Raw genomic sequence first — 23,638 nt, 5'->3', positions numbered from 1 at the left:
AATAACAGTTAATTGTCTGGTGTGAATATGTTACTCTTGACCTCACAAAAGAAGATAAAAGCAGGATTTGTTACCTGAAATTTTTCTAAGTGTTTTTTCTATTTCTCTGTGTGGATTATAATCTGCCAGCTGCTTCAAAATACTTGTGACAGTCAGGGAAATTTACTAACATTATATCAGCCATTGGTAATCAGTGGTTCTTTGTGTACTACAGGCAGACAAATGAAAAAAGTGATCTGTCAAAACCCAGAGGGAGCAGAGCCCAGCACAACTGGCAGTTCATTAAGATATATATGAAGGGAAATTACAAAGTACTGTGGTTCCACTTGTGAGCCTAATAGTATTCAAATAAGGTTGGAACCTCAAGGGACTTGTTTAATTGACCTAAAAGGAGTTTGTTGTATTGGCTTTTTTCCCCCAGAGGCAACCATTCATATGTGCATTAAATGTACTTTACATACCATGATAAAGGAGAAAGTAAGCTTAAAGAATACATTTTGATATTCCAGACTTCCAAAAAGCATACCCTGAAGATAGAATAAAGGAAACAGTGATATGAAGGACACTATCGACTACAGTGATGTGTGAAGGGAGAGGGTAAACAAAACTAGTAATGAGAGAACAGAGATAAAAGGAAAATAAATTTCTCTCTTCAAGCTCCACAGTGGGTACAAGTTTTTTCCCAAGGAGGGTAAAGCCAAAGCAATGAAAAAGACACAATCACTCAAATATAGGGTCATGGAATTGAAAATAAAAGATCTTGATAGAGATGAGATTTTGAAAATAAAAGGTCTTATACCAGTGGAGATTTTTAGAAGGCAGGAAGATTGTCCCATAGAAGTTGAGTCAAAGTATTCTAGAAAAAAAGAATAGAATAATTAAGACAATCCAAAAGCATGGGGATTCAGACAAAAGGGCTTTTAGCTGAAAGGGAAAGAGGCAAGGGCTCTGGTCACATTCTTGAAAGATGTGGAAGTAACTGGATACAGTCTGATAGTACATGTTATATTACTGGAGGATATTTTTATAAGACCCAAATCAGAAAGAATTTTTTTTTTGGAAGAAAACACACTATAAATTCAAGATGCCATGATTTTATTAGGGATTAAATGTAATCTAGTGGAAGTAACATAGAGTTTGACAGATTGAGAATCAAATCTTGGCTTAGCATCTCAGTAAATGTTTGAATTTGGGCAAGTTACTTTGTCTCAGCTTTAGTTTATTCATTTACTAAATGTGTAATAACAAAATATGTTATTGTTGTGAATAACAAACTATGTTTCATGTAAAAGTTCAATAATTGGCTCATAATTAAGATTTAATAAGTGGTATATATTTTGATTATATACTTTTAGATAAAAACAATATATTAAATCATATGATGGGAAATAAAAGAAATAAAGAATAAAATTATATCAACACAGAATTCCCCCTGGGTTTTTGAAATAATATAGATTGCTTACTCTGACTGACCACATAAGATATTCCCTATAGGTTGAATTATTTGAAATGAATTGGGCCATTACTTCGATTCTTTCTAAGATAAATTAACACTTAGGGTACTCTTTATCATGCTGAGCATAAAAGTTATTGTGGAAGGGATTCATGCCCATATATACATTTTTTTCTGGTAAACTTTGTCATGAAAATGAATTAATAGTACTACTGTCTCTTTATTAAATCTTTGTCTTAGGCAAATAATATCATAATTTTAATGCCTTATCTATTCTTCAAATTCATACTATTCTTTTTTAATCTGTTTGTTAAACATGTTATATTATTACTCAAAATGCTAAAACCATACAATCATAAAAATTGTATATGAGGTTTCAAATATGTCAGATGACTATTCCATTGTTTTGATAGCTTCAAAGCAGTCCCAACAGAATCCATTCCCATTTCATCACCACATTAATGCAAGTTTGACTTTCTTTTCCATTATAGAAAGTATTAATACATTCCAACAGTTATGATAAGGCACAACTTAGCACACATTAATGTCCTATAAAGAAACTGTTCACTTATATATGTTTCAGGAAAAACTACATTTGTTTATACCTATAGATTCTTTATAAGGTATCATTTGGTTTCTCAACATTGTGGAGAACTTCTATGAAAAAAAGAACTCTAAAAGGTACATCTGTCCCTTTTCCTTTACAATATTATGTCAAAGAACCTTGAGGGATACTTTTATTCCGTATTCCTGTGACTCCAGTGGCTACAAAATTTCCAAGAGAGGAATTTGGAGGTTGAAAGACATAATTAAAAATAAAAATAGATTGGGATTATACTTATTAGGCTATGTAACTTTTGGGATGTCACCTAATACCTATGGGCTTCAGTTGACTTTTTCGTAAATGGAAGAGCTTGTGTCAGGGTGGTTCAGGTCTTTTCTAAGTTCAAATTTTATGTCTTGGGTTAAATCAGTTGAATTTGTTGGAGGAGGAAGTTCTTTTCCTGATTTTGTCTGGAAGGGAAGAGTCTTCAGGTCTGCACAAGATGCTTCTTTTCTTGCATAATTTTGTTTTATAAAAATTCCTCTTTGGGGGTGCCTGGGTGACTTGGTCAGTTAAATGTCTGACTCTTGATTTCTGCTCAGGTCATGATCTCATAGTTCATGGGATCAAGCCCTACATCGGGCTCTGCACTGATGGTGCAGAGCTTGCATGGGATTCTCTCCCTCCTTCTCTCTTTGCTCCTCCTTTGCTTGTGGGTACACACACATTCTCTCTCAAAATAAATAAATAAACTGAAAAAACAAATGTTCTTTCTTTGGTAAAAGAAAATAAACCAGAGGGAAAAACCTTCAGTTAATATTAGTGGCGTACTCATAAGGTTTTGCAATATCCAAACCATATTTTCACCTGTTCCAGAGCTGTGGGCAAGTGCTCCTGTGGTTTGGGGTTTCTAAATTATATTGATGTATAAAGTATAAAAATAATTAAAACCATATCTGCAATTCTGTGGTTGTGACATTACCCACATCTCACACTTGTTAATCCAAATATAGTTTAAGAAAACGTCTACCACTTATTGTAGTGTTAAGGACAAAGACTTAGCCACTTTATCTTAGTAAAAGTAAGTTAACTAAAAATGGATCTTGATTTTTAAAAATCGCAATGGTAATAAATTCATGTTATAACAATGGAAGCAATACAGAAATGCAAAAAAAAAAAAAAAAAGAAAAACAAACTACCCTTAAACATGGACATCAGTATACAAAAAAAGAATCTAGATACAGACCTTATACACTTCACAAAAATTAACTCAAAATTGATCAGAAACCTAAATGCAAATGCAAAACTATAGAACTTAGAGAAAATAACAGAGAAGAAAACCTAGAGGACGTTGGATATGGTAATATCTTTTTAGATACAGCACCAAAGACATAATATATGAAAAAATAATTAATAAGATGGACTTCATTAAATTAAAAAAATCTACTCTATGAAAGATAATATCAAGAGGATTAGAAAATAGTTCACAGAGTGGGAGAAAATATTTGCAACTAATGAAGGACTATTACCCAAAATATACAAAAAAACCTTAAAGCTCAGCGATAAGTAAACAATTTGATCAAAACATTGGCCAAAGACCTTACTTAACACACACCACACTAAAAAAGATATACATAGGGGCGCCAGGGTGGCTCAGCTGGCTAAGTGTCCAACTCCGGCTTAGGTCATGATCTTGCAGTTTGTGAGTTCCAGCCCTGCAACGGGCTCTGTGCTGACAGCTAGGAGCCTGGAGCCTGCTTTGGATTCTGTGTCTCCCTATCTCTCTGCTCCTCCCCTGTTCATGCTCTGTCTGTCTGTCTCTCTCTTAACAATAAATAAACATTTAAAAAAGAAGATATACATATAGTGAAGAAGAATTTAAAAAGACACTACCCATCACGTCATCAGGGAAATGCCATTAAATGCCTGTGAAAAAGGTCAAAATCCATTCTGACACTGACAACCCCAAATGCTGGTGAGGATATGGATCAGCAAGAACTTTTGTTCATTGCTGATAGGAATGAAAAATGGCACAACCGCTTTGGAAGACAGTCTAGAAATTTCTTACAAAACTATATATATATATATATATATATATTTATATATATATATATATATTCTTATCATACAATCCAGCAATTGCACAACTTGGTATTTATCCCAAAATGTTAAATACATATGTCCACATAAAAAGTTTCACATGGATTTTATAGTTGCTTTATTAAGAATTGTCAAAACTTGGAAGCAACCAAATTGTCATTTAATAGGTGAATGAATAAGTAAGCTGTGGCATATCCAGAAAATGTAATATTACCAGAACTAAAAGAAAGAGTTTAATAATGCTGTATTGAATATTTAAATACTGCTAATAGAGTAAATCTTAAAAGTCCTTATCACAGAATAACATATTTGTAACTATATGAGGTGATGGATGTTAACTAAACTTATGGTGGTAATCATATATATACTATATATATATATTATATATCTATATCTATATTATAAATATATATATATATATAATCATTGTTTTACACCTGAAACTAATACAATCTTATATGTCTATTATATATAAATAAATTGGGGAAGAATAAAAAAATAAATTCTGGATAAAGCAAAACTATGGTGACAATAAAAATATCAGTAGTTGCTGGGGGGATGGTGATAGGAAGACATGAATAGGCAGAGCATGAAGAATTTTTAGGGCAGTGAAAATTCTGTATGATACTGTAATAGTGGATACATGTCATTATACATTTGTCCAAATCCATAGAAGGTAGTACACCAAGAATTCTCAGGTAAACAAGAGACTTTGGGTGATTATGATGTGTCAATGGAGGTCCATCCTAGGCCAAAAAAAAGTATATTTCTGATGAGTGATATTTATAATGAGGAAGGATGAGGAAGGCTATGTATGAATGGGGGCTGAGGATATATGGGAAATCCCTGTAACTTTCTCTTTATTTTATTATAATCCTCATACTGCTCTAAAAATATAGTTCTAATAAAAACTTAAGTATCTCTCTCCACTCTGTCTACCAAGGTAACCAATGTTAACCACCCTGGGATGTTCATCACCTTTCACTGTGCTCAAAGAAGTGTCACAGACTTGGAGTCTGGAGTTCTCTCTTGTCCAGCAAGAGAGAGAATGAAGAATTGAATATGAGAGAGGCTAATGTCTGGGAGGAGACAAGAGCCCCGAACAGGGGTTTTGTCTCTGTATTTATTGAGCTCTCAAGGTATTATATACGTGGTGAATGTGCAGAAGAAAACAATAAGCTCGTGAACATTAACTTGTGTGTGTAAGAAGCAAAGGGTTTGGGAGGCAAGTGGCATTAGAATTTGAGATTAAAGCACAATGATATATTGGCACCGGATGCCAGATGGACAGTGTGTGCCTGTGGGTGATACAGCCAAGTAGCTGTTATCTCCAAAGTTTAAGATTGCTGGAGCACGCTGCCTCAAGGCTAACAAGGCACCCTTTTCACTAGATAACCTTGGGCGCTTTCACCCCATAGCGGCTTTCCACCTCTAACTGTTCTCAGACTCTTTCCTCCTGTGGTGTAGGCTTTCCACCCTAAGCCTTGTTTTAATGACTAAAATTGGGCGCTTTTGCCTGTGGTGGCTTCCTGCCCTAAGCCCTGTTAACCCATTGGTGCAAGTGAATAGAATTCTTAAATTATTTCCCACAAAGAAGCACATGCAAGTAAGCAATTTTTCCAATTTACACAAGATGGCATAAAACTCATGATAACTAAAGAAACATGACTCCCTTCAATGACTACCAACATCTTTGATTGACAATGTTCTTGTTACATATAGTCTATCTCTCCCTGAGCTCAGTCTCAGATCTCAGTCTCTTTGCCATTTGTATGGTTCTTTTTCCTTATAAATGAAAAGAGGCCATTGATTTCTGAAGAAAGAAGTCTCTTGGTTATGAGTGAGCACAGAAATCGCTTTCTAGTAGCTATAAACTTTACTGTAGATATAAAATATACTTTCCACACTATAACATTTGAATGATTTTGGTACCTAAACATTTATCCCTATTATGGAATGTTCAGAGCAGATTCAAAAGTTTCTTTTGAAGTGCTTCAACAAAGAGAGAACAAGAAAATAAGTCTGTGTGAAAAAACAGCTGACCATGCTCTCACTTCTGAAGTGATAGTTAACCTTATTCACACATTGTACCAATTTTTCTCATTTATAACTGCAAGTGTTAGTGAAATAAACAAAATAGAGATTATTTTTTTAAATTTTTTATTGTTTAAAAATTTTTAATGTTTAATTTTTGAGAGAGAGAGAAAGAGAGAGAGAGAAAGACAGAGAGCAAGCAGGGGAGGGGCAGAGAGATTGGAAGACACAGAATCTGAAGCAGGCTCCAGGCTCTGAGCGGACAGCAGAGAGTCCAATGTGGGGCTTGAACTCACAAACCGTGAGATCATGACCTGAGCCAAAGTCAGATGCTTAACCAACTGAGCTACCCAAGTTCCCCATAATAGAGATTCTAAGAGGGTTAAAAATAGCATAATAGGACCTGGGTTTGGGAGGTGACCCTTACATTATTCCACCACACACGTTGTATAGTTGCTGTGGTATATACAGCCCCAACCAAGTTAATAGCAAAAAAATAATTAGAATATCAGTTTTTCTGAAGGAAATTATGGATTTTGACTACAGGAGCAGGTTCATTCTATGTGCACAATGTTGATTCTGAAATGTCATTCCCTAGATACAATTTATAACTGGATGAATAGCCAGCTCAGCAAGAAGTCAGGACTCCTGCATAACGTAACGAGGAGACATTTTTTAACCTAATGGGACTTTGCATGACAAAAATTTTTAGGATGATAACAATATTGGATAAATTATGAGGTGCTAGTTCAATCCCCAGAAGGAAAGAATTTTTCTACATAATGTTGCCATAAGAGTTACCAGAAGATTTAGTTTTTGCCAGGAAGAGTTTAATATCTATCTATAAGAATCCAAATTAAGGGTCTGAAATAAAGCAGATTATTTCAGTAACTACAAAGTCTCATACTTTTGGAAGCTGAAAGGATATAGGTGTCATTGTCTTCTGAGTAGACCCTGGGATGAGAAGAGGTTTAATTGGCGTAATTAAAAGGAGAATTAAAAACCTATATTGGGTAACTTAAAAGAACCTCATTGAAGACTTTATTTAGCAGTTAGGCACAATAACTCATAGGAATTGGAAATTATTATGCCATCAATTTGCTAGTGGCACTTTTATTCAGGTTTACATTCAAACAAAAGAGAGGCATTTGATAGTCCTTTTAATTATATCAGGTCTTATCCAGGTCTTATATAAATGTAAAATCTCATACTAAAGGCCTATTTACCTCAATTCCTATTACTCAATACATCAAGTCTGACTACCAACAGATGATAATAAGGCATGCTGAAATGCAAAAACCACAGTCTGGAGACCAAAGAAAACATCAAACCAGACTCATATATGGCTGAGATTTTGGAATTATCAATCAGGAATTTAAAATAAATATATTTAATAGGATAAAAAATTTGTTTTGTTTTGTTTTAATTTTTTGACGTTTATTTTTGAGAGAGAGAGAGAGAGAGAGAGAGAGAGATAGACCGAGCATGAACAGAGGAGGGTCAGAGAGAGAGGGAGACACAGAATCCGAAGCAGGCTCCAGGCTCTGAGCTGTCAGCACAGAGTCCGACATGGGTTTCAAACCCATGAACCATGAAAACATGACCTGAGCCAAAGTCAGATGCTTAACTGACTAAGCCACCCAGGTGCCCCAAAAGACTAAAGGTTTTAATGGAAAGTGTGATCATGCAAGAATAGATGGATAATTTAGCACAGAAACAGAAACTTAAGGAAAGAATCAAAAAGAAATACTAGAAATATATATATATATAGTAGTATATATGTATATATATATATATATAGTAGCAATGTAAAGAATGTCATTGATAGGTTCATCAGTAGACTGGAGAAAACCAAGGAAAGAATAATTGAGTGTGAAGATATGTAAATGGAAACATCCAGAACTGAAAAGTCAAGAAAAAAAAAAGAAAAAGAAAAAGACTACCCAAGCAATGTGGGACAATTACAAAAGGTATAATATATATACAGTGGGAATACCAGAAGAAGAAGCAAGCAAGCAAGAAGCAGAAGAAATATTTGAAGTAATATTGGTGAAGAATTTTCCCAAATTAATGACAAATAGAGATATATACCATATGTAAAGACTGGAATGCTTAATATTTTAAATATGTCAACTGCCTCCAACTTGATCTATAGAATCAAAGCAATCTCAGAAAATTTTCATTTTTATAAAATTAACTTGTGGATTCAAAGTTTATGGTAATAAAAAGAAACTATAAGGGCCAAAACAATTTTAAAAAGTAAAACCAAAGTTGGTGTATAAGCTTTTATTGACTTCAAGGCTACTATAAGTCTACAGTAATCAAGAAAATGTTGCATTGGCAAAAGGATAGATTGCCTGATCAATGTATCTGAATACTCACACAATTCACTCAATTGAATTTTGAAAATGTTTTCAAGGTAATTCAATGGGGGAAAGGCCTTTCAACAAACTGTGCTGAAAAAAAATAGGATAAACATGAAAAACAACCAAATTTGAGTCCTACCTCACAGCCCACATACAAGTGAATTATAGATAATTAGAGGTGCATCATAGATGTAAACATTAAAGATAAAGTACAAAGCTTCTAAATGAAAACTCTAAAGTGTATCTTTGCAATTTTAACATAGACAAAAATCTCTCAGAAATGACACAAAATCAATAATCATAAAAAAACTTCATAAGTTGAATTCATTAAAAACTTGTTATAAAAATGAAAATATCAACCACAGGCTGGGGAAAAATATTCACAATCCACATAGCTGACAAAGTACTCATACGTAGACTATACAATGAAAGCCTATGAATCAGCAATAAAAGAAAACAACCCAATAAGATGTCAAAGAATTGAGTAAATACTTCACAAAGTAATATATCCAAGGGTTAGTAAGCACACTGAAAGATACATAACATTAGTCAACAGGGAAATACAAATTAAAACCATTAAGGTTAAAACCATCTGATATACCACTGCCCACCCAATAGAATGACTAACATTTGAAAAAAAAAGGAAAAGAAAACACTACATTTTGATGAAGGTATAGAAAGACTAGATCTCTCATAGATTGCAGATGGGAGTGCAAAATGTTACAACAATGACAGAGAACTGTTTGGATATTTCTTATAAACTCAAATATACAACTACCCAGGGACCTGTAATTCCACTACTACTTATTTACTCAAGAGAAATGAAACAACATACACATAGGAAAAGCACCTATAATAATGATCACAGGAACTTAATTCATAGTAGCTCCAAACTGGAAACAAGTAAAATATACATTTAAAGGAAAATGAACATCTATGTCTATATCATCTATATCTATATCTATATCTATATCTATCTATCTATATCTGTATCTGTTCTATGTCTATGTCTATGTCTATGTCTATGTCTATCTCTATCTCTATCTCTATCTATCTATAGACACCGATATAGATATAGATATAGATATAGATATAGATATAGATAGTAGCTTTTTATAAAATGGAATAATGGTAAGCAATTAAAAAGGAGTAAGTTACAAATACATATAACGTTGATGAATCTGAAAGACATGCTGGTTGAGGGAAGATTGCAGCTGAGTAGGAAGACGATAGGCTCATCTCTCCTCTGGAACACAAGTAGATAACTATCAGATCATCGGACATACCACAGAAATCAACATGAAGACTGACAGGACAAACTATACAACTAAAGGGGCAGAAGAGGCCACATCAAGGAAGGTAAAACGTATGTATACATGGTCTAGGGGAGAAAGGGATGGCAGGTTCTGTGGAAAGGAGTGAGGGATGGTTGTGGAGAAAGGGGAGAGAGAGTAGAGGACACAGGAGAATGCACAAAGAGAATATTTCCCCAAAGCCATTGGCTTAGAAAACAATAGAAGTTGAATTTCATGAGTTCTTGCAACTAGTGTGGCTTAAAGCCTGGAATTTTAAAGGTCAGCAGTCATGATGGGAATAAAGCAAGGAAGGCACCGTGTTACTCCTGGAGAGAAGGAAGGCAAGCATGGACACAGCAATCTAAAGAATGCCTAAGGCAAAGAGGGGGTATAGTATATACACTTCTTTGAGAAATTCCCTAAGAGGAAGCATTCACGGAACAAAGAAGCTTGCCAGTGCCATTTCTCTCTCCCACCCTCAGCAAAACACACAGCCACCTTCAGGAAGCAGTACAGCACCAACACTTGTCTAAATTGCATAAATAAAGCCCCACACCTCTGCCCTCTGACAGGACTTCCCTTTTCAGGCAAGATTGCTTCAATCCCAGCACTGTGGGCCCCTCCCCAAGAAACCATTACAAACCCTTGCCCACACCATGTCTCCTGACCAGAAAGTTCTGCAAGGCCTCAATTCTAGTAGAACTAGTATAAGGTCTCTTTACACAAGTAGAACAAACACACCTAGTTACATTTGCAACACTCCAGCCAAGGACCAAACATTGCCCACTACAAACAAGGAGAGCCTCTGCAGATGACTGGCCTAAAGAATAGAGCAGCCAAAATATAATAGCAGAGCCAACCCAACTAAAATGAGAGACACTTCCTGAAGCTCCAGGCTCTGTACACCACATAACATCTTTTTCCTAAGGCCATTACTTTCGGGAGCAGGAGACATAGCTGACTTTTCTAACACATAGAAGAAGGCAGAAACTTAAACAAAATGCCAAGATGGAGGAATTTATCCCTAATGAAAGAACAAGATAAGGCTACATTCAGAGATCTAAGTGAAACAGATATAAACAACATGACTGATGGATAATTTAAAGCAACAATCATGGGATGCCTGAGTGTCTCAGTCGGTTAAGCATCTGACTTTGGCTCAGGTCATGATCTCATGGTTCGTGAGTTTGAGTCCTGTGTCAGGCTCTGTGCTGACAGCTCAGATCCTGGAGCCCACTTCAAATTCTGTGTCTCCCTCTGTCTGCCCCTCCCCTGCTTGCACTCTATCTCTCAATCTGTCTCAAAAATAAATAAACTTTAAAAATTTAAATTTAAAGCAACAATCATGAGGATACTCACTGGCCTTGAGAAAAGAATGGAAAACATCAGGGGGACCCTTACTATACAAATAAAGAGCTAAAAAAGAATCAATCAGAGATGAAGAATGCAATAAATGAGATTGGAAACAGACTTCATGCAATGAACAGCAGGCTGGAATAAGCAGAGGAATGAATTAGTGACCTAGAAGACAAAATGATGGAAAATAATGAAGCTGAACAAAAGAGAGAAAGAATTATGGAACACAAGAATACACTTAGGGAACTCAGTGACTCCACCAAATGTTAACATTTGAAATACAGGAGTCCCAAAAGAAGAGAGAGAAAAGGGGACAGAAAATTTATTTTGAGAAATAATAACTAAAAACTTCCCTAAACTGGGGAAGGAAATAGACATCCAGATCCAGAAGGCACAGATAACTCCCATCAAAATCAACAAGAGAAGGCTAACACCAAGACATATTTTAAGTAAATTTGCAAGATATAGTAATAAAGAAAAAAAAATCTTAAAATCAGCAAGACAAAAGAAGTCCTTAATTACAAGGGAATACCCATAGACTACCTGGAGATTTCTCAACAGAAATTTTGCATGCCAACAGGGAGTGGCATGACATATGCAATGTGCTGAATGGTAAAAATCTGCAGCCAAAAATACTCTATCCAGCGAGGGTATAATTTACAACAGAAGAAGAGATAAAGAGTTTCCCAGACAAACAAAAACCAAAGAAGTTTGTGACCACTTAACTGTCCCTGCAAGAAATATTAAAGGGGACTCTGAGTGGAAAGAACAAAAGTGACAAAGACAGGAAATGATCAAAGAAAATCTCCAGAAACAACCACAACACAAATAATAAAATGGCAATAAATACATATCTATCAATAATTACTCTGAATGTAAATGGACTAAGTGCTCCAGTCAAAAGATATAGGGTGTCAAAATGAATAAAAAATAATATCCATTTCTATGCTGCCTTTGAAGACTCATTTTAGATCTAAAAACACCTGCAGGTTGAAAGTGAAGGGATGTAGAAACATTTATCATGCAAATGGATGTCAAAAGAAAGTCAGATTAGCAATACATACATCATACAAATTCGACTTCAAAACAAAGACTGTAACAAGAGATGAAGTAAGGTACTATGTCATAACAAAAGGGAGAATCCAACAGGAGGATCCAACAATTGTAAATCTTTATGCACCCAACATGGAACACCCAAATATATATATATATTATATATATATATATATATATATATAATATATATATATATATAACAATATATATATATAACAATATATATATATATAACTATATATATATATATATATATATATATAACAAAAAAGAGCCAATCAATAATAATACAATAATAGTAGGGGATATTAATGCCACACCTACAGCAATGGGCAGGTTATCTAAACAGAAAATCAATAGGGAAACAATGACTTTGAATGACACACTAGAGCAGATGGACTTAACAGATATATTAAGAACATTCCATCTTAAAACAGTAGAACACATAATATTTTCAAGTGTACTTGAAACATTCTTCAGAAAAGATTACATATTAGGTCACAAATCAGGCCTCAACAAATAAAAAATACTGAGATCATACCATGCATATTTTCTACACACAATGATATGAAACTTAAGTCTACCACAAGAATAATTTGTAAATACACAAATACATGTAAATTAAATAACATGCTACTAAACAATGAATGGGTCAACCAAGAAATTAATGAAAAAAATACATGGAAACAAGTGAAAATAAAAATACAATGGTCTAAAGCCTCTGGGGTGAAGCAAAGTGGTCGTAAGATGGAAGTATATAGCAATACAGAACTACCTCACACATCAAGAAAAATCTCAAATAAACAACCAAACCCTACAGCTAAGGGAGCTAGAAAAAGAACAATAAGACTAAATCCAGCAAAAGGAGGGATATAATAAAGATTAGAGTACAGATAAATGATGTAGAAACTAAGAGAAAAAAAAACAATAAAACAGATCAAGTAAACCAGGAAATGGCTCTTTGAAAAAATTAATAAAATTGCTACACTTCTAGCCACACTCATGAAAAAGAAAAGAGAAAGGACCCAAATAAACAAAATCACAAATGAGAGAGGAGAAATAACAATCAACGCCACAGAAATACAATTATAATAGAAACTATGCAAAATTTTATGCCAAAAAATTGGAGAGCCTGGAAGAAATTATTATATTCCTAGCAATGTATAAATACCAACACTGAAGCAGGAAGAAATAAAAAAAAATTTGAACAGACTGACAAGCAGTAAAAAACTAAATCAGCAATCAAAAATCTCTCAACAAAGAAAAGTCCATGGGCAGATGGCTTCACAGGTCAATTCTCCAAAACATTTAAAGAATTAATACTTTTTCTTCTCAAAGTATTCTAAAAAATAGAAAAGGAAGGAAAACTCCAAACTCATTCTATGAGGCCAGCATTACCCTGATAACAAAACCAGATAAAGACTCCATTAAAGGAAAACTACAGGCCAAATATCCCTGATGAACATGGATGCAAAAATTCTCAATAAAATACTAGCAAACTGAATCCAACCTTATATTTAAAAAAAAATCATTTACTGTGATCAGTTGGGATTTATTCCTGGGTTCCAAGGGTGATTTAATATTCACAAATCAATCAATGTGATACACCACATTAATAAAGAAAAAGATAAGAATCCTATGATCCTAGACCCTAGATGCAGAAAAGGCATTTGACAAAGTACAACAGCTATTCATGATGAAAACCTCTCAACAAAGTAGGGTTAGACGGAACGTATCTCAACAGAATAAAGGCCATATATGAAAAATCTACAGCTAATATCATCCTTAATTGTATAAAAACTGAGAGCTTTCCCTCTATGGTCAGGAACAAAACAGGGAGGTCCACTCTCACCACTGTTATCTAACATAATACTGTAAACCCTAGTCACAGCAATCAGACATCAAAAATAATTTAAAAGTGTCCAAATCATCAAGGAAGAACTAAAACGTTCACTATTTGCAGACGACATAATACTCTATATAGAAAACCAGAAAGACTCTACCAAAAACCTGCTAGAACTGACACACGAATTCAGTAAAGTCACAAGAAATCCGTTTCATTTCTATACACCAATAATAAAGCAGCAAAAAGAGAAGTCAAGGAAACAAACCCAATTACATTTCCCCCAAAACATTAAGGTGTCTAGGAATAAATCTAACCAATGTGGTAAAAGATCTCTACTCTGAAAAGTACAAAACAGTGATGAAAGAAATAGAAGATGACACAAAGAAATGGAAAGATATTCTATGCTCATGGATTGGAAGAATAAATATTATCAAGTTATCTATATTAACCAAAGCAATATACACATATAATACAATCCTTATCAAAATACCACCAGCATTTTTCACAGAGCTAGAACAAACAATCCTAAAATTTGCATGGAACTACAATAGACTCTAAATGGGTAATACAATCTTGAAAAAGGAAAACAAAGCTGAAGGCATCACAGGTCCAGACTTCAAGCTACATAAAAAAGCTATAGTGATCAAGACAGTATGGTACTGTCACAAACATAGACACATAGATTAGTAAAACAGAATAGAAAACCTAGAAATGACCTACAACTCAATGGTCAATTAATCTTTGACAAGCAGGAAAGACTATCCAATGGGAAAAAGACAGTGTCTTCAACAAATTGTGCTGGAAAACTGGACAGCGACATGTAAAGAATGAAATGGGACCACTGTCTTAACCATACGCAAAAATAAATTAAAAATGGATGAAAGAACTAAATCTGAGATAGGAAATCATCAAAATCCTAGAGGAGGACATAAACAGTAACCTTTTTGATATTGGCCATAGCAACTTCTTTCTCCATATGTCTCCTGAGATAAGGGAAACAAAAGCAAAAATGCACTATTGGGACTTCACCAAAATAAAAAGCTTCTGCACAGAGAAGGAAAGAATCAACAAGACTAAAAGTCAACCTACAGAATGGGAGGAGATATTTACAAATGTCTTATCTGATAAAGGGTTAGTATCCAAAATACATAACCAACTTATCAAACTCAGCACCTAAAAACAACTAATCCAATCAAAACATGAGCAGAAGTGAATAGAGATTTTTGCAAAGAAGACATACAGATGGCCAACAGACATACAGAGGCTCAACATCACTGATCATCAGGGAAATACAAATCAAAAATACAGTGAGCAAAACCTATCAGAATGGCTAAAATCAACAACAGAAGAAACAACAGATGCTGGTGAGGATGTGGAGAAAGGGAACCCTCTTTCATTTTTGGTGTGAAGGCAAAGTCGTGCAGCCACTCTGGAAAATAATATAGGTTCCTCAATAAGTTGAAAATAGAACTACCATATGATCCAGGAATTGCACTACCAGGTATCCCCCACCAAAAAAAAAACACATACTAATTCAAAGGTTACACTCACCCTAATGTTTATAGCAACAATATCTACAATAGTCAAATTATGGAAACTGCCAAGTGTCCATTGACTGATGAATGGGTAAAGAAGTGATGTATGAAGGGGGTTCCGGAAGATGGCGGCGTAGGAGGATGCGGGGCTCACAGCGCGTCCGGCCGATCACTTAGATTCCACCTACACCTGCCTAAAGAACCCAGAAAACCGCCAGAGGATTAGCAGAAGGGAGTCTCAGGAGTCAAGCGCAGACTAGAGGCCCACGGAAGAGGATAGGAAGGGCGGCGAGGCGGTGCGCGCTCCACGGACTGGCGGGAGGGAGCCGGGGCGGAGGGGCGGCTCGCCGGCCAAACAGAGCCCCCGAGTCTGGCTGGCAAAAGCGGAGGGGCCGGACAGACTGTGTTCCGACAGCAAGCGCGACTTAGCGTCTGGGAGGTCATAAGTTAACAGCTCTGCTCGGAAAGCGGGAAGGCTGGAGGACAAAGGGAGGGAGAGCTGCTGAGCCCCCGGACGGCAGAGCTCAGCTTGGCGGGGAACAAAGGCGCCAGCGCCATCTCCCCTGCCCATCCCCCAGCCAAAATCCCAAAGGGAACCAGTTCCTGCCAGGGAACTTGCTCGCTCCGCGCAAACACCCAACTCTGTGCTTCTGCGGAGCCAAACCTCCGGCAGCGGATCTGACTCCCTCCCGCTGCCACAGGGCCCCTCCAGAAGTGGATCACCTAAGGAGAAGCGAGCTAAGCCTGCCCCTCCAGCCCCCGTGCACCTTGCCTACCCACCCCAGCTAATACGCCAGATCCCCAGCAACACAAGCCTGGCAGTGTGCAAGTAGCCCAGAGGGGACACGCCACCCCACAGTGAATCCCGCCCCTAGGAGAGGGGAAGAGAAGGCACACACCAGTCTGACTGTGGCCCCAGCAGTGGGCTGGGGGCAGACATCGGGTGGGACTGCGGCCCCGCCCACTAACTCCAGTTATACACCACAGCACAGGGGAAGTGCACTGCCGGTCCTCACCACGCCAGGGACTCTCCAAAATGACCAAATGGAAGAATTCCCCTCAGAAGAATCTCCAGGAAATAACAACAGCTAATGAACTGATCAAAAAGGATTTAAATAATATAACAGAAAGTGAATTTAGAATAATAGTCATAAAATTAATCGCTGGGCTTGAAAACAGTATACAGGACAGCAGAGAATCTCTTGCCATAAAGATCGAGGGACTAAGGAACAGTCACGAGGAGTTGAAAAACGCTTTAAACGAAATGCAAAACAAAATGGAAACCACAATGGCTCAGCTTGAAGAGGCAGAGGAGAGAATAGGTGAACTAGAAGGTAAAGTTATGGAGAAAGAGGAAGCTGAGAGAAAGAGAGATAAAAAAATCCAGGAGTATGAGGGGAAAATTAGAGAACTAAGTGATACACTAAAAAAAAATAATATACGCATAATTGGTATCCCAGAGGAGGAAGAGAGAGGGAAAGGTGCTGAAGGGGTACTTGAACAAATTATAGCTGAGAACTTCCCTGAACTGGGGAAGGAAAAAGGCATTGAAATCCAAGAGGCACAGAGAACTCCCTTCAGACGTAACTTGAATCGATCTTCTGCACGACATATCATAGTGAAACTGGCAAAATACAAGGATAAAGAGAAAATTCTGAAAGCAGCAAGGGATAAACGTGCCCTCACATATAAAGGGAGACCTATAAGACTCGTGACTGATCTCTCCTTTGAAACTTGGCAGGCCAGAAAGGCTTGGCACGATATCTACAGTGTGCTAAACAGAAAAAATATGCAGCCGAGAATCCTTTATCCAGCAAGTCTGTCATTTAGAATAGAAGGAGAGATAAAGGTCTTCCCAAACAAACAAAAACTGAAGGAATTTGTCACCACGAAACCAGCCCTACAAGAGATCCTAAGGGGGATCCTGTGAGACAAAGTACCAGAGACATCACTACAAGCATAAAACATACAGACATCACAATGACTCTAAACCCATATCTTTCTATAATAACACTGAATGTAAATGGATTAAATGCGCCAACCAAAAGACATAGGGTATCAGAATGGATAAAAAAACAAGACCCATCTATTTGCTGTCTACAAGAGACTCATTTTAGATCTGAGGACACCTTTAGATTGAGAGTGAGGGGATGGAGAACTATTTATCATGCTCCTGGAAGCCAAAAGAAAGCTGGAGTAGCCATACTTATATCAGACAAACTAGACTTTAAATTAAAGGCTGTAACAAGAGATGAAGAAGGGCATTATATAATAATCACAGGGTCTATCCACCAGGAAGAGCTAACTATTATAAATGTCTATGCGCCAAATACCCGAGCCCCCAGATATATAAAACAATTACTCATAAACATAAGCAACCTTATTGATAAGAATGTGGTCATTGCAGGGGACTTTAACACCCCACTTACAGAAATGGATAGATCATCTAGACACACAGTCAATAAAGAAACAAGGGCCCTGAATGATACATTGGATCAGATGGACTTGACAGATATATTTAGAACTCTGCATCCCAAAGCAACAGAATATACTTTCTTCTCGCGTGCACATGCAACATTCTCCAAGATAGATCATATACTGGGTCACAAAACAGCCCTTCATAAGTTTACAAGAATTGAAATTATACCATGCATACTTTCAGACCACAATGCTATGAAGCTTGAAATCAACCACAGGAAAAAGTCTGGAAAACCTCCAAAAGCATGGAGGTTAAAGAACACCCTACTAACGAATGAGTGGGTCAACCAGGCAATTAGAGAAGAAATTAAAATATATGTGGAAACAAACGAAAATGAAAATACAACAATCCAAACGCTTTGGGATGCAGCGAAGGCAGTCCTGAGAGGAAAATACATTGCAATCCAGGCCTATCTCAAGAAACAAGAAAAATCCCAAATACAAAACCTAACAGCACACCTAAAGGAAATAGAAGCAGAACAACAAAGGTAGCCTAAACCCAGCAGAAGAAGAGAAATAATAAAGATCAGAGCAGAAATAAACAATATAGAATCTAAAAAAACTGTAGAGCAGATCAACGAAACCAAGAGTTGGTTTTTTGAAAAAATAAACAAAATTGACAAACCTCTAGCCAGGCTTCTCAAAAAGAAAAGGGAGATGACCCAAATAGATAAAATCATGAATGAAAATTGAATGATTACAACCAATCCCTCAGAGATACAAACAATTATCAGGGAATACTATGAAAAATTATATGCCAACAAATTGTACAACCTGGAAGAAATGGACAAATTCCTAAACACCCACACTCTTCCAAAACTCAATCAGGAGGAAATAGAAAGCTTGAACAGACCCATAACCAGCGAAGAAATTGAATCGGTTATCAAAAATCTCCCAACAAATAAGAGTCCAGGACCAGATGGCTTCCCAGGGGAGTTCTACCAGACGATTAAAGCAGAGATAATACCTATTCTTCTCAAGCTATTCCCAGAAATAGAAAGGGAAGGAAAACTTCCAGACTCATTCTATGAAGCCAGTATTACTTTGATTCCTAAACCAGACAGAGACCCAGTAAAAAAAGAGAACTACAAGCCAATATCTCTGATGAATATGGATGCAAAAATTCTTAATAAGATACTAGCAAATCGAATTCAACAGCATATAAAAAGAATTATTCACCATGATCAAGTGGGATTCATTCCTGGGATGCAGGGCTGGTTCAACATTCGCAAATCGATCAACGTGATACATCACATTAACAAAAAAAAAGAGAAGAACCATATGATCCTGTCAATCGATGCAGAAAAGGCCTTTGACAAAATCCAGCACCCTTTCTTAATAAAAACCCTTGAGAAAGTCGGGATAGAAGGAACATACTTAAAGATCATAAAGGCCATTTATGAAAAGCCCACAGCTAACATCATCCTCAACGGGGAAAAACTGAGAGCTTTTTCCCTGAGATCAGGAACACGACAGGGATGCCCACTGTCACCGCTGCTGTTTAATATAGTGCTGGAAGTTCTAGCATCAGCAATCAGACAACAAAAGGAAATCAAAGGCATCAAAATTGGCAAAGATGAAGTCAAGCTTTCGCTTTTTGCAGATGACATGATATTATACATGGAAAATCCGATAGACTCCACCAAAAGTCTGCTAGAACTGATACATGAATTCAGCAAAGTTGCAGGATACAAAATCAATGTGCAGAAATCAGTTGCATTCTTATACACTAACAATGAAGCAACAGAAAGACAAATGAAGAAACTAATCCCATTCACAATTGCACCAAGAAGCATAAAATACCTAGGAATAAATCTAACCAAAGATGTAAAAGATATGTATGCTGAAAACTATAGAAAGCTTATGCAGGTAATTGAAGAAGATATAAAGAAATGGAAAGACATTCCCTGCTCATGGATTGGAAGAATAAATATTGTCAAAATGTCAATACTACCCAAAGCTATCTACACATTCAATGCAATCCCAATCAAAATTGCACCAGCATTCTTCTCGAAACTAGAACAAGCAATCCTAAAATTCATATGGAACCACAAAAGGCCCCGAATAGCCAAAGTAATTTTGAAGAAGAAGACCAAAGCAGGAGACATCACAATCCCAGACTTTAGCCTCTACTACAAAGCTGTCATCATCAAGACAGCATGGTATTGGCATAAAAACAGACACATAGACCAATGGAATAGAATAGAAACCTCAGAACTAGACCCACAAACGTATGGCCAACTCATCTTTGACAAAGCAGGAAAGAACATCCAATGGAAAAAAGACAGTCTCTTTAACAAATGGTGCTGGGAGAACTGGACAGCAACATGCAGAAGGTTGAAACTAGACCACTTTCTCACACCATTCACAAAAATAGACTCAAAATGGATAAAGGACCTGAATGTGAGACAGGAAACCATCAAAACCTTAGAGGAGAAAGCAGGAAAAGACCTCTCTGACCTCAGCCGTAGCAATCTCTTACTCGGCACATCCCCAAAGGCAAGGGAATTAAAAGCAAAAGTGAATTACTGGGACCTTATGAAGATAAAAAGCTTCTGCACAGCAAAGGAAACAACCAACAAAACTAAAAGGCAACCAACGGAATGGGAAAAGATATTTGCAAATGACACATCGGACAAAGGGCTAGTATCCAAAATCTATAAAGAGCTCATCAAACTCCACACCCGAAAAACAAATAACCCAGTGAAGAAATGGGCAGAAAACATGAATAGACACTTCTCTAAAGAAGACATCCGGATGGCCAACAGGCACATGAAAAGATGTTCAACGTCGCTCCTCATCAGGGAAATACAAATCAAAACCACACTCAGATACCACCTCACGCCAGTCAGAGTGGCCAAAATGAACAGATCAGGAGACTATAGATGCTGGAGAGGATGTGGAGAAACAGGAACCCTCTTGCACTGTTGGTGGGAATGCAAATTGGTGCAGCCGCTCTGGAAAGCAGTGTGGAGGTTCCTCAGAAAATTAAAAATAGACCTACCCTATGACCCAGCAATAGCACTGCTAGGAATTTATCCAAGGGATACAGGAGTACTGATGCATAGGGGCACCTGTACCCCAATGTTTATAGCAGCACTCTCAACAATAGCCAAATTATGGAAAGAGCCTAAATGTCCATCAACTGATGAATGGATAAAGAAATTGTGGTTTATATACACAATGGAATACTACGTGGCAATGAGAAAAAATGAAATATGGCCTTTTGTAGCAACATGGATGGAACTGGAGAGTGTGATGCTAAGTGAAATAAGCCATACAGAGAAAGACAGATACCATATGGTTTCACTCTTATGTGGATCCTGAGAAACATAACAGAAACCCATGGGGGAGGGGAAGGGAAAAAAAAAAAAAAAAGAGGTTAGAGTGGGAGAGAGCCAAAGCATAAGAGACTGTTAAAAACTGAGAACAAACTGAGGGTTGATGGGGGGTGGGAGGGAGGGCAGGGTGGGAGGGAGGGCAGGGTGGGTGATGGGTATTGAGGAAGGCACCTTTTGGGATGAGCACTGGGTGTTGTATGGAAACCAATTTGACAGTAAATTTCATATATTAAAAAATAAAAAAAAAAAGAAGTGATGTATGTATACAGTGGCATTTAATGATGCATAAAAAAATGAAATTTTGCCATTTGCAGTGACATGAATGGACTTAGAGATTATTATGCTAAGTGAAATAATTCAGTCAGAGAAAGACAAATACATATGATTTTACTTAAATTTGGAATTTAAGAAACAAAAGAAATGAGTAAAGGGGAAAATGAAAGAGGGAGGCAAACCAAGAGACAGGCTCTCTTAACTATAGAGAAGTAATTGTTGGTTACCAGAGACAAGGGAGTGGGGCAATGGGTTAATTAGGTGATGGGGATTAAAGAGCACACTTTTTGTGATGAGTACCACGTGTTGTATGGGAGTGTCTTATCACTATATTGCACACCTGAAACCAATATTACACTGTATGTTAACTAACTGAAATTTAAATAAAAACGTTTAAAAATGGAATTGCTGCATAAAACAAAAAGAAAAAAGAAAAGCAACAACAACGAATTATCCTGACAGAAACAGAAAGACACAAATGATTACATGTCATATACTTAAATTTATATGAAATTGGGAATAGGTGTTACTAATATGGAGGTAGATTTCAGATCACTCATTGCCTGGGATAGAGGCTGGAAAGAATATGTTTTTAAAAGGAGACCGACCATGGGGCACCTGGGTGGCTCAGTTAAGCATCCGAATTTGGCTCAGGTCACAATCTCGTAGTTTGTGAGTTCAAGTCCCACATCAGGCTCTGGGCTGACAGCTCAGAGCCTGGACCCTGCTTCCGATGCTGTGTCTCTCTCTCTCTATGCCCTTCCCCAGCTCCCTCTCTCTCTCTCTCTCTTCTCTCTCTCTCTCTGTCAAGAATAAATAAACTTTAAAAAAGGATATTGACCATAAAAACACCCAAAGGAGCTTTATCAAGTGACATAAACTTTATACAATTCTATTGTGGTGATGAGTACATGGCTTCATATATTTGTCAAATTAATAAAATTCTCCACTTAAAATATGGGTGTTTTATTGTAGATAAAACTTATCTCAACATATGAAAGATTAAAAATTAGATATTAAGAAAGTTACAGTTTCTATTATTTATGCTTACTAAATAATTAATTTAAGAAAGGTAGTGCTAGTAGTTTATAGGAGAATATGTGTTTTGGAGGATCTGTACATTTCTTTTCTTTTGAATTTATATTATAGAATTTAGAGCTTGGATCTAAGTATTATTCTTGAAGGAAGATGCTTTGGGGGGAAATTTTATAATCCATTCATCAACTAGAATGAAACCAATGGTTTATACCTGTAGTGTGAGTTGTACCTGCCAGGTCAGGGCCTAAACTTTGCATCAGGAAATTGACTTAATCCCTTGAATCACATTTCCTGTTGGTGTAATAGCACTTAATTTGCTTTAAGCAGGGAATGTTTCATTACTTTTATCTCAAAAAATGTATGATTTTTTTAATACACATTCAAGAAAACTTAAAAAGCTAAGTCCCAGCGTCAGTAAAATAGATGAAAAGTTTGTATAACTTGCAGAAAATAGAGCTAAATGATTAATCAGGAATGTCTGTAGCCATGGTTGCCTGAGGATGTTTACACTATTACACTAAGAGTGAAGTTATGCTACATAAATTGATACTTCTCCAAGGGAGATAATATTCTTTAAGCCAAAGTGGCTTTTGCCTTCCATAGATGAGCAAAAGGAACCATTGATGGACACCACAGAGATAATTTAGTAGAACTGATAAAAGAAACTTAGAACTTTTGGTTTGTAGAGAAAGAACCTCTATTTTTATCTTTCATTGGCACCATTCTATAAAGACTGCATTTTGAGCAAATGTACACATGAATACTAAGTCTTGCTCATTAGGGCATGAAGCAAGGACTCTCATTTGAGAGCAGACAAAATGATGATGAAATAATGGTTTTCGAACTTTTGTTATGTGCCAGAGTCTATTCCAAGTATTTTATAAACATTAACTCATTTAATCCCTTGAAATGGGTTCTGTTTT

This window comes from Panthera pardus, unplaced genomic scaffold (assembly GCF_024362965.1).
Source record: "Panthera pardus isolate Hobbes unplaced genomic scaffold, ASM2436296v1 HiC_scaffold_27, whole genome shotgun sequence".
Taxonomy (NCBI): Eukaryota; Metazoa; Chordata; class Mammalia; order Carnivora; family Felidae; genus Panthera; species Panthera pardus.
The sequence above is the reverse complement of the archived record's forward strand: the minus strand, read 5'-3'. Positions refer to the sequence as shown.